Source organism: Meles meles, chromosome 17 (assembly GCF_922984935.1).
Source record: "Meles meles chromosome 17, mMelMel3.1 paternal haplotype, whole genome shotgun sequence".
NCBI lineage: Eukaryota > Metazoa > Chordata > Mammalia > Carnivora > Mustelidae > Meles > Meles meles.
In genome coordinates, this window is record NC_060082.1 from 27,630,890 (window position 1) to 27,644,154 (window position 13,265).

General features: G+C 52.2%; 1 long non-coding RNA gene across 2 annotated transcripts; it reads left to right on the forward strand.

Annotated features, from left to right (window-relative positions):
• Positions 1-2,044: 2,044 nt before the first annotated feature.
• LOC123928068 lies at positions 2,045-11,005 on the forward strand. Of its 2 annotated transcripts, none has more exons than XR_006815596.1 (3): positions 2,045-2,181; positions 7,926-8,540; positions 10,937-11,005. It is a non-coding gene; the product is annotated as an uncharacterized LOC123928068 (long non-coding RNA). The 2 variants fall into 2 exon arrangements; XR_006815597.1 differs by having other exon boundaries at positions 7,926-8,114; positions 10,937-10,999.
• Positions 11,006-13,265: the final 2,260 nt, after the last annotated feature.

Below are 13,265 nucleotides of genomic sequence, written 5' to 3' on the forward strand. Positions count from 1 at the left end.
CCCCACCCCCTCCTCTAAACAAAGGAAGTGATTCTGGGTGAGAAAAGCTGGGAAAATGTGAGCTTTTCGCAGGGTCTTGTGTGTGAATCCAGCCTCAGGAGTGGACAGACGGGAAGCCTCCATGTTTCACTGGCTCGCTTCTCAATGCGAGATGCCCGGAGCCCCGGTCTGGCCGCAGGGGACCCCTGCACCTGGCAGCACGGCCTGGCCTCTCACCCGCAGGGTTCCCCCCACCAGGACCTCCTCCCAGCCGTCAGCTAGAAGCACCCCCACTCCCTGCACACGCTCTCACCCCTCACTGCTGAAATCCTCCCATGCTGAAAGCTGTCCCATGAAGCCAGCCCCGCCTGTTCTCAGGAACTAACATCCTTGCAGAGTACATTACTTTGTAGGCTCTGTCCTGAGTCATTATATTCCTTTCTCCTCTGTCTTTCAGAACTGCTTGTGCACCTATTAGCAATGTCCATTTTACAAATGAGGGCACTGGGACTGAGAGAAGTGACCTCTCTTCCTAAGATGATCTCTGCCACCATCACTCCCTCTCGTGCCCCTTTTCTTTCCTCCTCCTCCTCCTCCTCCTCCCTCTTCGTGGCACAATACCTAAGCCAAAAGGTATCCAGTCCAATCCCCTCATGTTATAGATAAAGAAGCAGACTCGGGGAAGGAGGGACTTCCGCCAGATCGCACAGCAAAATCCCAAGGGGATCAGAGTCACAGGCTCCCGACTTCTGACTCCTGACTCCTGACAGTGCTCTCCACTCGGTGCCCCATCCATTCCTCCCTTGGTTGCCTCCTGGTGCAGTTACAGTTTAGGTGTCGGACTGGGACCCACCGAGGGCCACCTGGGGGCAGACCCTCACCCAGAACACTGTGTCTTGCCGAGACTCTGCCCTGAGAAATCCTTGTTCATGGATATTGGAAAAGGGCTTGGGAGGGCAAAGAGAGTCAGGCTGTCAGGCAAAGAGAATCAGGGCCACCCAGTCACACCCCGGCCCCTGCGGGCACTGCCCCCTTGTTGGGTCTCCCGATCTCCAGAAAAAAGTTCTGCCCAGAGGAGGGTGAGCACACAGCTTCTGTGGAGGGGGGAGAGGTCTGGCTGAAGCAGAGTGGGGATGGGCTGGGGCGGGAAGCTGAGCAGCTGGGAGGAGGAGGTAAGGGCGGGCTGAACCTTCCTGTTTGGAGGTGGGAGAAACTGAGCTTGGAGAAAGATCACTTCCATTTCTGCCTTCAGGGGGAGCAAGGAATCTGTGCCTTGGGCAGCCAAATTGCAGTCCTTCCCCAGAGCCCAGCTGGAGAAACGAGGTAGTGCCCACTTTCTTTTCCCTTCCTTTCCCTCGGCTTCCCCTACAGACTTCCTCAACACGCCCAATGACATCCCTACATTCTGCTTACTCCCCATGCAACAAGCCAACCTGTGCCTCTGTCCCCCTGCCTTGGACCCTTGTCTTGGCCCAAGTTCTTTTGGGACCAAGGCTTTCTTTTGATTTTCACTCAGCCCCCTGATTTTCACTGGTGTAGCTGATAGAAACGCCCCCACCCCCTGCCAAGACCCAGGCAGGTCTAGCTTGGGGAGGGGGGCGGGGGGGGGGAGGGGATTGCATCATCCTATCCAACCTTCCAGCATCTTCTGCTCTGGAGGGCACCTGAGCCCACCCCCTATTCTTCTTACTGTGGATGGTTGACATGTAGTGGCTATGTTTGTGTAATACTTGTAGATCATTTGTTTTTCCTCAGTTCTGGGTAAAATGAACCAAAACCCTCTTCCCTTTTTTCCTCTCTCTCTCCCTCCCTCCCTTCCTCCCTCAACCTCTGCCTGTTCCCAGGGCCAGGCCTCCTGGGGGATTAGACTGGCCTGTTTGAGAACAGAGCTGGCCCAGTCAGGGTCCATCCCAGAGAGTTGTTCTGGAAAAAAACACACCATCTCCTCAGAGTCTTCTGGGCAGGAGGGAGTGTGGGAGTGTCTGCGGCATACACAGAGCTCCTGGACAACAAAGCCATTTGGTGATGTGAAAAGAGCACTTAATTAAGAGTCAGAAGAGCTGAAAGCTGACTTCCAGGCCTTATTCTGCCACTCACTGGATGGGCGGTCCAGGCAAATCATGTTTCCTCCCTTGGCTTCCGTTTACCCATCGGCCAGCTTAGACAACTGACATCTTTCGTCCTCTCTAGCTCCAAAAACTGGTAAGTTCTTTCCAAGGTGGGAAACGTGGCCAAGATGGAGACCATGGGTGCTGGGCCTTTCCACCTAGAAACACTGTGAGTCCTTGCTCCCCCCTCTGGAGCAGATTCCAGGACTGAGAGGAAGAGATTTCTGTGGCAGGGGAAGGGGGACGTTGGAGGTCTCTAGTGGGAAAACGACAATGTCGGAAAGTGTAGGCACAACAGGTAGAACAAGATATCCAGAATTTACATTGAGCCAAAAACTCTCTGGCTTTTGAAGTATGTCCAGGACCCCCAGACTGGACGACCCTCCCCATACCAGGGTCTACTCGTGCTCTGCAGACACATGACCCTCCATGCTTCCCCCTGACTTGAACAGCTGAGTCTTGGTTTTCTCATCCATAAAACGGGCATTTAAATACCACCTCACCGCAATTGCTAGGGCTTCGTGAGCTGACTTACGGAGAGTGGCTAGCACAGCAATTTTATCCGCAAGGCAAGTAGGCAGCACCAGGCAGGTGGGGTAGTGTTGGCAGTGGAAGGAGTAGGGGAGTGCAAAATTCTAGAAACTGCTCGGTGTAGCTAGTTGTGCTAAATCCCACAAGGACCAGATTTGGGGGCCCCTAAAGGGACCCAATGAAAAGCTTCTATCTAGCATGCGGCTCTGGGAGTAAGATAATATCACAATGAGTCTGAATGCTCCCAGGGCCTACATTCTTCCCCTTTCTCCTTTACCTCTTGATCCTCCTTCTTTTCTTCCACCCCATCCTGGGTTTCCCCAGGCACCTCACCCCTGCAGTCTCTGTGCTGATGCAGGGGTGTAGAGAGAAGAGGGAGGGCTGAAGTGTAGCGCTCCTGAGGGGCAAACTTCCATGCCCCCCTTCCTAGAATTCTCCAAACTAGACAGGAAAGGGCCTATCCGGGGTAGCAAGGCCAACAAGGCCCTCAGAGAAGCCTGGGGGACTGGATGAGGTTTTAAGATTTGTCTCTTTTCCCTTTCCAGCAGGCGGGAGGTTATTTTGGTCCCTCTAGTGTTTCTCAACATTGTTCCGGGCAGTATGTGCAAAGGAGAAGGGGGAGGAGGGCAGCACCAGGGCGGACAGGTTGGAGGGGAGGGATTTCTGAATGGCTGGGAAGCCCCTGGCCTTTCCCCTGGGGAGCCCACCTCTAAGGCCCTGTGGTGACTTCCCCCAACTTCCCTCCCTCTTCAGATTTGGAATGTAGGTCTCTCTGCCTCCTCATCTCTTCTCCCCTCTCCCAAGTCAGAGGCTCCTGTTGGGGAGATGCTGGGGAAGGAACTTCAGTGCGGCCTGAGTATCCCCTGCATGCCTGTGTGCTCGTGAGGGCAGGGGACGCATGGTTTGGGTCAAGGCTAATTAGTCCAAGTTCCTCCAGACAACGCGGAACTGTTCCTGAAGGAGGATGTCACTTTCACGTCTTTGTCAGCCTCATTATTCCTTTGTTCATTCGTTCATTCTTTCATCCTATTCAACAAACATTTATTGTACCCCTCTTTTGTATCAGAAAGTGAGCTAAGCCCTGGGGGTAGAGAGAGAAGAAAACTGAAGTCTCCCCCATGATTTCCAGAAAGCTCCAATCAGGTGGGGAACATCGGTTTGAGCAATATCTATCCCTCCTGGGAGGATCAGGATGTCTTTCCAACCTGGGTCTTTCCTCCCCATGCCCTCCCCCTTCCCTCTGCCTCCAGTCTTGTTGAATTTCAACAGGGATGAAAAAGAGCTCAAAATGCCAGGCCCAGAAGAGTGGCTGGCAGCCCTCTCACCAGTGGCGTGGGGTGGGCGAACAGCACTGGGAGCTGAGGACCCTTCAGGGCTTGGCAGAGGCCCTCCGAGGCTGGGGAGGAGGGTCAGGTCTTGGAGGCTCACAAAGCCACCCATACTTCAGCTAGAGGATCTGTGCTCTGACTGATCTTACAGGTGGCATCCTGGTGTGAGATTTTATTTGAACATAAGATTTTATGGGCTCTGGAGCTTTAAAAAACTTGAAAATCTGAAGTTCAACCCAACATGTTCATTGGATAGATAAGGAAACCGAGACCCAGAGGGGCAATAAACTTGGTCAAACTCACCCATGAGATGGGGCAGAGCATGGTGCCAGGGGAAGACATCCAGAAATGAGCCCTACCCCACCCCCAGGACCCATGGATCGTTCAGGGAACCCCTTGAGCACCAGCCCTTCAAACCCCGGTTGGTGTTCATAGCCTCCCCAGCTCACCGGGGGGAGGAGGTACTGCTAGCTCACCAGGCCGAACCAGCATCGAATGGATACGTACTTCCATGAGAATAAAGCTACACCGGGTACACAGCAACTGTTTATAAAGACGTGCATTATGTCCCATATAGAGCACCCCACTTAATGGCAGGTAGCAAAGCCATTGTCAACTGAAGCCAGGAGAGGTTCAACGGAAGCCACCTGGCAGAGCTGGGACTGACCCAGATGTGGTGTGTTTTACTCCTGGAGGATGAGTGATTGGAATCGCTGAACCCATTGGTCTGGAAGGGGTTCCTGGAGAAGAGACTCTCCAGCGGCCTCGTCCACTCATCGGCTTGCACAACTAGTATTTATTAGGGACCGATGATGAAGATGGCACTGATCCAAGGTGCCGTCCAAGAGCTCAGAGTGTGGCACCCAGAGGACAGGACTAGCGTCAAGCCCACTCAGAATTAGCTAGAGCTCCAGGGGGTATGTTCCAGATGCCACAGAGAAGGCAGAGAGCTCACTGGGCCAGCCCAGCCTGGGGGCCTTGGAGGAGGAGCCGGGTGCTCTGAGTTTGGGAAGAAGTGCTTGGCATGGAGGCGGCGTTTCTGAGCAAGACCAGGGCGGTGGCTAGGGCGCTGACCTCAGGCAGGGCAGCAGGGTGACAGCTGAGGGCCATGCTACTGGTGGCCTCCCCGGGGGGAGGCTGAGAAGACTCGCATGGGCCATGCACCCAGTTGAATCCAGAAGGTCTGAGCCCCAGTCACACACACCCCCTCCCCCGCAGCACTGGGTGAACCCCAACCATTCACGGAGTCCCTCTAAGCCTCGGTCCTTCTTTCCATAAAAAAGGAATAATTACATTACCTGTTTTATTTGTTCAAAAGTGCTTTTCAAGGTGTAAATCACTGGACAGATATCAGGACCTGCGCTATTAGTAATGGGAAGCCTCCAGGCATTTTTGAGCAGGAGGCGGAAGGATCTGAAAGATGCTTTGGAAAGACCGTTCGGGGGCCCAGTGAGCAGTGGATTGCAGGAGGGAGAGGTACAACCGGAAGGCCTGTCTTGGCCAAAGAAGATTAAAAGCCAAACCTAAGAGGAAGCTGTGGGAGCAGAGAAAATGGACAAGAGAGATGTCACATGGGACTCTCAGGCTCCTTGGCCAGTGATGCAGGGCAGCCGGGGAGAGTGGAGAGCAATGACTTGGATTTCTGGCTGGGGCTCCTGGGGAGTGCTGGAGACTTCGAGATGGACAGGAAGCAGGAGAGGCAGCATTCAGGGGTAGGGGGGCGGGAGGACAGGTTGCATGGGATGTGCTTAAGGGGACATCCAGGCGCAAGGGCGAGCAGGCTTGTGGACGTGACCGAGGAGACAGTCAGAGCTCCAGCTGGGTCGTCTCCATCAAGACGGTGGTCAGAGCTCTGGGAGAGAGGAGATGGCTCGGGGGGAGCCTGCGGAATAAAAACTGGAAAGAAGCTGGCTGTGCCCACGGCACCGGGAAGAACAGCCAGAGGGAGGAGCAGGGTAGCAGGTGTTTCGGGAGGAAGGGTGCTGAGTGGTTCGGGCCTGGAGAGCAGCCGTGAAGGATCTGAGGGGGAAGTGATAGGATTTGGTGACAAGAGGGGGGAGGAGTGGGGGAGAAGCACTATCTCCAGAGTGAGCTCTGGAGCAGGTAGGAAAGGGGGGGGCCGCGGGTGCAGACAAGGCTTTGAAAGAGAGTGGCAGGGAGGAGAATAAAAGATGGACTGTTAGCTGCAGGAGAGTGGGGTCAAAAAGAGGTTGGTTTTAGGCTGGAGATCTGAGCATGCGTACAGCCTGAGGGAGCGAAGCAGGGGCAAGGAAGACATGAATCAGAGGGAAGAGGAACCGAGAACAGACCCCACTTGTCAAGTATCCTAAGCGGTTGATGACAGCTGGCTGGGCACGGAGCTCTGGATGCTCACATTCTCCACCATCTCCAAGCCCCCCCCCCCACCACACTGAGTGTTGAGGGCAGGCCCTTGGGCCTTCTGCCCCAGCCCGTCTCTCCCCCACTCCCCACCCCACCCGCACCCCCCACACAAGACACGCGGCCAGCAGTTTGCCCTGTCAGGCTGTGCACCCATTAAAGACTCAGCCTTCTCCAGACACCAGCAACTCCTCACAGAGCAGCCCATGGCCTGGCCCCACACCTGACCCCAGCCCACAGGGCGCCAGCCATGGATTTCTTGGTTTCTCTGGCCTGGACTGCAGCCAAAGACGTACCTCTGTGCCATCCCCCTACACCCCGCCACTGCCAGGAAGACCCCGATTTGGCTCTATCATGTACCAGACTCATTAGAGCTCCCTGCACAAGCCACCCCATGTTCCCTACCTTTCTGGACTCCCCAGACACCATCTCCGGGATGTCAGGGCACAGATCCCTGGCTTCCTGTCCTCACACTGGGCAGAAGGGGAAATCGAGGCATGTGCGCTCCTGTGGCTTCTGTTGTAGGTCAGGCAGGGTAGCGTCCGGATTCCCTGATGCTTCCCTAGTCCTTCCTGCACATCCAACTCTTCCCCTGCCCCTCAAGAAAGAGAAGTATGGGGGCGCCTGGGTGACTCAGTGGGTTAAAGCCTCTGCCTTCAGCTAGGTCATGATCCCAGGGTCCTGGGATCGAGCCCCTCATTGGGCTCTCTGCTCAGCAGGGAGCCTGCTTCCTCCTCTCTCTCTGCCTGCCTCTCTGCCTACTTGTGATCTCTGTCTGTCAAATAAATAGATAAAATCTTTAAAAAAAAAGAAAGAAAGAAAGAGAAGTATGCCTGTTAGCCTTCTGTATGTTCTGAGAACGAGAAGAGGGCCAGGAAGATTGGGGGAAAGAGAGAAGGAGGGCCAGAAGAAGAGTTTCTAGATTAAATTCAGGACACCCAGTTGCATTTTTTAAAGCCGTTTTATTGATCCCTAACTTATCTACCATCAATTTCCCCCATTTAAAGTGGACAACTCAATGATGTTTCAGCATAATTACAGAATTGTGCAGCCGTCACCATCATTTAATTTGAGAACACTTTCGTCACCCTCAAAAAAAAAAAAATACTTGCACTCATTAGCATTCGCTGCCCAACCCCTATCCTCTCCTACACAGATCCAGGCAATTACTAATCTGCTCACAGTCTCTGTGGGTTTTCCTCTTCTGGAGCCTTCGTATGAATGGAACCATACATGCAGCCCTCTGTGGCTGGCTCCTTTCACTTGGCCTAAGGTCTTCAGCATTCACCCGTATAGTACATGTGTGTGTCAGAACTGCATTCTTTCTGAGGTCTGAGGAATATTCCAGCGCATGTCTGTACCACACTGTGTTGACCCACTCATTGGTGGGTGGACATCTGGGTGGTGTCCACTTTGAGGTTATTATAAACAATGCCGCTTTGAAATTCCTGTATGAGTTTCTGTGTGAGCATGTGTTCTCACTTGTTTTGGGGAGATAGACAGAAGGAGAGGCTGGACCACACATCTGGACCTTTGTCCCATCTATCCGAGGCATCGTCCTGCTGCCTGCTGCAGAAGCTCTCGTGATCTCTTTTCACAGGTTAAAACACAGAGGCTCAGTGGGAGGCCTGAGACCACCAAAGGCTGATATTGAAACATGAGCTCAGGTCTCCCATTCAGGGTCCCTGGTTCTTTGCAACACATCACCCAAGGGAACAAAATACCCGGAATTTGAAGAGCAGCGTAACCAGTGTGAACAGTCACCTCGTCATGCTGAATTCCTCATCAGGTGCTTTGGGGACCGTGTCCTGGGGTGGGGGAGGACAGACCGAAGCTGAGGCTTCTTGGAAGGAAAGAGCTGGAAAGCCCGCCCGCACACAGGCTTCCACAGAGATCCATCAGCTGACGGAAGCCCCGCCCAGCAGGGATGGGAGCCAGGAGTCCAACCACTAGGCACTGACTCCGTCTTCGCACAGCAGCATCCAAATGGGGCCACATTCTTGGGAAAAGAACAGACAAGAGACCTTTGAAAAATCTCAGGCTTGGCCACAGATCCTGGCTTCAGCCCATTCTCTCAGCTCGTCTCACCCTGATTTTAAGCAGAACTCTGAATGCTGCTCGGAGATTATTCCATTCGCGTCTGCCTTGCCGTTCTGCCCCAAACCCAAGACTCTGTCACCAGAGAGCCCTGAGGCGTGTGGGAAAGCTCTTTGCAGTAAGTGCATTTTCCTAAAGTCAGGGCAGAGGGGTGGGCTGTGGCCTGGGCTCCCTGTGTCTTCTGGGGGCCCACCCCAAAGCCCCAAATTCCAGGCCAGAGGAATAAACAGGAGCTTGCTGGAATGCCCGCCACTCTATGGGAGCCATCCACTCTATCTGGTCAGGGGCAGGGGAGGCACAGAGGAGCCCTCCCATTGCCAAGATTTTCCATTGTGACCACTGTCCGCGGCCCACAAGTTAGACAGGCGGACTGAAAATGGGTTTCTAGTGCCTAGCAGAGCTCAAGACACATTTGCTGAATGCTGAATGTTCAGAACAACAAAGTACAAGAGAATAGGAAGAGAGTCTAGCAACACTTTATTGTCTAAAACTCATTTAACTCTCACAGCATTGCTGATGACTTAAGTAGGATTATTTTCCCATTTCTCAGACCAGGAAACTAAGGCTCAGTGTGGTGGGTGGATCCGTTGACCCATAGCAACGAAGCCAAAAGAAACAGTCCCGCTCAGGGCTGTTGCCTGGGCCTCGGGCTCCCCCTGCTGGCCGGACGGGAGTCTGGGCGTGGAGCGAGTTGCTGCCCTGGGCGGCCCCTCTCGCTCTCCCCAGCCCGCTCTGTGCCGGATTCCTGAGGCTGGGACAAGGAGCCGTACCTGGGCTCAGGCTAGGGCAACTCGCAGGTGCGCTGCGCCAGGTGTCACGTCAGGTGGGGTGTTCCATGGGCAGAGCGCACCAGGCCAGAGGGAGACAAAGTCCGTGCCCCACCCTCTCCCAAACACCCCCCAACCAACCCTGGCTCCATGGCTCTGTCTTGCTCAGACAGAAAGCTCTAAGATAAGACCAAGGGACCTGGGGTCTAGGCAAGCCAGCAGTCCTGCCCACGCAGAGGGAATGGGGAGACGCCTATCTCGTGATGCCCCGCCCAAAGTGCTTGGTTCCCTTTTTTCCAGGCCAGGTGTCCTAAACCACCCCAAATGGATGGGATTGTCCTATTGCAGAAAAACTCCCGAGAAAAGGATTTTCTAGCTTCCTTTACCTTCCACCCTATCTCATCTAACTGCTCTCCGTTCTGACAATGAAAAAGGCTAATTTAGGCCCATCCAGTTCTTGCTGTTTCTGGAAATGGGGGGACTGCTGGCTCTCCATGAGCGTTTTGTTCAATCAGTTCTCCTCAAAGGTTATGGGTTTGGTCTCTTGTGTCAAACAAATATGACATCAAATCTTACTTCTGTCCCTTCTTAGTGTCTGACTTTGAGAACGTTACTTAACCAAGAAGCCTCAGTTTTCTCACCTGTAAAATGGAAGTTACTGTACTTTCATAGTGGGCTGTTGGAAGGATACAGGGATAAATTATGAACTCAATAGCCCTGTGCATACAGTAAGTGTTCTGTAACTGTTACTGATAATTATCACTATATTCATAGTTCTCTTACCTTACCTTTCCTATTCTGCACTTAACTAAAGAGAGATGGGGTGAGGGGTGCAGTAGGCAGGTGGGAGTTTGGGGCAGAAAAGCGTGGACTGTCCTCTCATGTGTTCATGACTTCCCAACCTGGTCACCTCCTTGTGCTCCTCCCCCTTGTCTGCAAGGGGAGGGGTGGCAGCTGCTTCCCTCCCCTGCCCGGGCCCTGACCCAGCCAAAGGCCTGGCACAGCTGCTAGAATGGCCCAAATGCCTCGGGTTTAGGGCTAGTAGGTAGAGGACAGCTGGGCCTGGGGGAGGAGGGCGAAGGGGCAGAAAAGGAACCCTCTACTCCCTCACTACGTCCACTTCTCCTGCTGCTGCCGAAGACTTTCAGGTCAGCCGGGGACCACTGACCTCCGTCCTTCCCCAGTCTCCCTGGTGGGCTGGGCGGGGGTGGGCGAGAGGAATTCTCTCCCTCTTTCCCTCCCTTACCCTCTGCCCTCTCGTGCCTCCTCTCCACGGCTGAACCCACCCACCCCAGCGCACCCCCGTGCCCCTGCTCCCTCTCCGGCCCACGTGCTGCCCAGCTGTCTCAGGCTTTGAGCTGGGCACTCCGCCTGCCTGCACCACTCATGAATCGCCAGCAGAGCCTCCACCTGTTCCCCTCGGTCTGAGCAGCAAGGCTGTGTGGCCCCATCTGTTGTCCTCCATCCAGGATTTGGTACAGGAGACTACACTTCAAAACCCTCAGCTTCCACCTGCCGGGATGGGGGTGGGGAGCAGTGGCTGAGAGGCAGGGACTGAATCAGTAGCATCCGCATCTCCTGGATGGAAGAGCTTCCCCACCCCGGGGCCACCAGTACCATCTGAAACAGCCTACATACCAGCAGGGGCGGGGGGTGGGGGACAGGAGGAAGCAACAAGCCCCCTCTTCCCAAAAGAACATTTGCATATTTAGCAGCATTCTCTTATTAACGTTTCGTTTCTTCACAGACAGCGCCTGAATCCGGGCTGGTCAGTGTGCAGTGCAAGCAGAAAGACACAACAGGGGCAACATTTAATTCATTTAATTAATTTTTTGTTACACAAACAATACGTGAATGCATTTTCTTTGATTAAAACAAAAATGAAACCACTGTAGTTCAGGCTCCGATTCCCTTTGATTGGTCCCCTCAAATCCACACTTTTTCTCCTAAACAGAGAGGTGATCACTGGTACCAGTTAGGCTGCTAACAGCCTAGCTGTATGTAACCATAGAAAATATAAGGTACTATCATGTGAGTTTGGGTTTTGCTGTTATTTTTTTATATAAGTTGTAATTACAAATATTCTGCAACTAAATTCACTTAAAAAAAAAAGTCTTATCTACCTAAGCTGGTACCTACAGATCTACAACAATATCCTCTTTTTTTTTTTAAGATTTTATTTATTTATTGAGAGAGAAAGAGCTCACATGAGAGCACAAGCAGGGGGCGTGGCAGGCAGAGGGAGAAGCAGCTGAGCAAGAGAGGGGGATGTGGGGCTCAATCCCAGGACACCCGGATCATGACCTGAGCCAAAGGCAAACACTTAACTGACTGAGCTACCCAGGTGCCCCTATTAATCCCTTTAAATGATACACAATATTCTGAGCATAGACACATCATGGTTTCCTTAGCTGTTTCCCTATCGATAGACATTCAGGTCGTCTCTTTTTTTCTTCCCTTACAAACATTGAGTCCCTGTCATAGGCTTGAGCCTTCTCTCATAGTCCTGCCAGTCCTGTGTTCCTACCCCTTGGGGGCAAGAAGGTTAACCATTTACACTGCTTTAAGGGTACAAAAATAGCAAAAGTAAGTTTTGGAGCATTTTATAACCAATTTGTAGTAATTTTTTTTTTTTTTTCAAAATCCTGGGTCCCTCTAAGATGACCTCCGTATCAACTTGGGGGCAAATTAGTGTTCTAGGAAACAGCGGTGGTCAAGGAGATAGAAGGAGACACAAGAGAGAGTGAAGAGAGAGAAAGTGAAGAAGAGTGAACGGGGAGGAACAAGAAAGAGAAGTAAAAGATCCTGGGTATGACAGCACTCTGCCACAGGGAAAAACTGGAGCTGTCCAGCAGAAAGGAAACAGTTAAGTAAAACTTGGCATATCTATTCTACGGAATATTATGCAGCCATTAAAATGATAATTATGAAGACTATGTAGGAGCATGGAAAATGCTTCTGATATTAAGTTAAAAAGTAGACTTCAAAATTAAAACTGCATTATGATTACAACTCGGAAAATGACGTGGGCATACAAAGATGGGACGGGAATCTAGACAAATGAAAACAATCAGATTTGTTTCGGTAGCCGAATTGTGGGTACGCTATTATTATCACTTATTCCCATTACCATTGCCATAATATTGTTTTGTGCAATATAGGATTAATGCTAAATAGCAACAGGAAGAAGGAAGGGAAGGAAAATGAATAAAAGAAAAGAAGAAGAGAGGGAGGGAGGAGGGCATAGACGGAGAGATGAGGCAGGGAAGCTGGAGTGAAAGTCCATGTTCTGGGAGCTGGACCATCTTCACAGCCATGTCAGCCACGGTGTCCACTCGGACTCTTCCTCCAGGGTCTTTGGGCTGAAAGCAGTTTTCACCGTACACAGAAGATGTACCCCTCCCTCCTGCTGCCCTCCATTATTTTTTTTAAAGCTTACCAAAGAGGTAGGGATACCCAGCTCAGGATCTTTTTTTTTTTTTAAGATTTTATTTATTCACTGGAGAGAGATACAGAAACAGAGATAGAGAAAGAGAGAGCGTGTGCACAAGGAGGGGAAGCACCAGAGGGAGAGGGAGAAGCAAACTCATCGCTGAGCTGGGAGCCTGACATGGGGGCTTGATCCCAGGACCTAGAGATCATGACCTAAGCCACAGGCAGACGTTTAACCATCTGAGCCACCCAGGTACCCCCCAAGCTCAGGGTATTAAGGGGCTCAAAGTCTAGTAGGTAGGAAGGGGGACATTGATCTATAAGCAATGACAATCAACAAATGCTCAACCAGAGATCTAATCTTGTGAAGCTGGAAGCTCTAGAGTCCCAGAAGCCCTCACAAGCTGGGTCTCAAAGGATGGGCAGGAGATTAGCAGGCAGAGAAAAGGGGCTAGCATCCTAGGTAGAAGGCACATGAACAAAGGTACTGAAACCTACACACACACACACACACACACACTGCACATACATTCCCATTTAGCATGGCCAAACATAAGACTCAGGAGAAACAGAGGCATGTGATGAGATCTTGAATTATTCAAGGACAAAGAGAAGCACTGCAGTGTTTAATGCCTCTTGAGAGG